Genomic DNA, 1,356 nt, shown 5'->3' on the forward strand with positions numbered 1-1,356 from the left:
TGTTAGTCAACCAAAATGGAACAAATCTAAATAACTTCTGAAGAAGCAGCTGATAACTCATTTTAAAGGCTGTCATTTAAGCAGTCAACAAATACTGGACGAGAACCTATTATCTTACTCCTGCCATCCTAGTTTTGTGCTGAAGGGCCTATGAAGGCATATGACATAGAGCCCAGTCACTGACTATGTTATAATTTGTGTGAGTAGACAGGATGGGTATACATGGAATAATTATGTAAAAGTAAAAAGCAAAGTGTAATTACACGTAATATTGTTGTGCAAAGATTGAGTACAGAAGGAGTTCAGAGAAGGGAGAGATTACAGGGTGGTTAAAATTAAGCAAGAAAATCATGCAAATCATGGTCCCCTGTTAATTCAAAGCAGTAACAGATAAACTGGCTTTACTCTAATGGGATGTTTGGCTTGTGGCAAAGGGATCTTCTGACAATTAAAAAAAAATGCTTTGTCTCCTTCTTACTTAATATCACCATTGCTCTTGAAATATGCTATTAACATAGAGAGACCATTGTTCTTTGTGATAGATGGTGACATCTCTGACAGTGTGGCTATTTATGTGTTCCTGGCCAGTTGAAAACGAGCCACCTTCTTTTTTTTGCATTTGAGAGAGGACACTGCCCTTGGGCCCCGAGCTGTAGCTACCATTCTGGAAGGCTGCTTAGGTTGAATGACCTGAATTTGAATCCAAGCTCTGCCACTTTTTAGCAGCGTGACCTTAGGCAAGTGATTCAACCTCTCTGTGCTTCAATCAGTGACCTCAATCTGTAAGACTGGAAAATAGTCATATCTACCTTATTGGGATGTTGTGAGGACTGCAATGTACTACTTCATATAACGTACTTAGAACAGCGCCGAGCATGTAGTAAATGCTATATTTATTCCTGTTGTTATTATTCTTCTGAGCTTGAAGCCCAGCCCTGCCATGTGGGTTGCATGACATTGTGCAAGTTACTCTGAGTCTCACAACCCTGGTTTCTTCATCTCTAGGACTGGAATGATAATTGCTGTCCACCTGGCAGGGCTATTGTGAGGACCACAGGAAATGGTGTCTGTGGAAAGTTCTTGGCAAACTGGAAAGCTCTGTATAGGTATGAGCTGTCTGCGTTAGTGCACGATATCTCTGCTTGAAATTAGCTCCTGCTTCCTGGCCTCATGATAGCTCCTGCATTGGGTGTATTGCTGTGGTTTCCAGAATCCCACTGCTGCATCCGAGTGCAGAGCCATAGCCTGCCTGACTTTTCTGAGATAACAACATACAATTTTACTCAAAGCCTCTCCTCTAAAAGATGAATTCATTGTTTATAATCTACTCCCTCCCCTCCCAGTAGAGCATAAGTT

Source organism: Galeopterus variegatus, unplaced genomic scaffold, assembly GCF_000696425.1.
Source record: "Galeopterus variegatus unplaced genomic scaffold, G_variegatus-3.0.2 Scaffold710, whole genome shotgun sequence".
In the NCBI taxonomy this organism is placed as follows: Eukaryota; Metazoa; Chordata; class Mammalia; order Dermoptera; family Cynocephalidae; genus Galeopterus; species Galeopterus variegatus.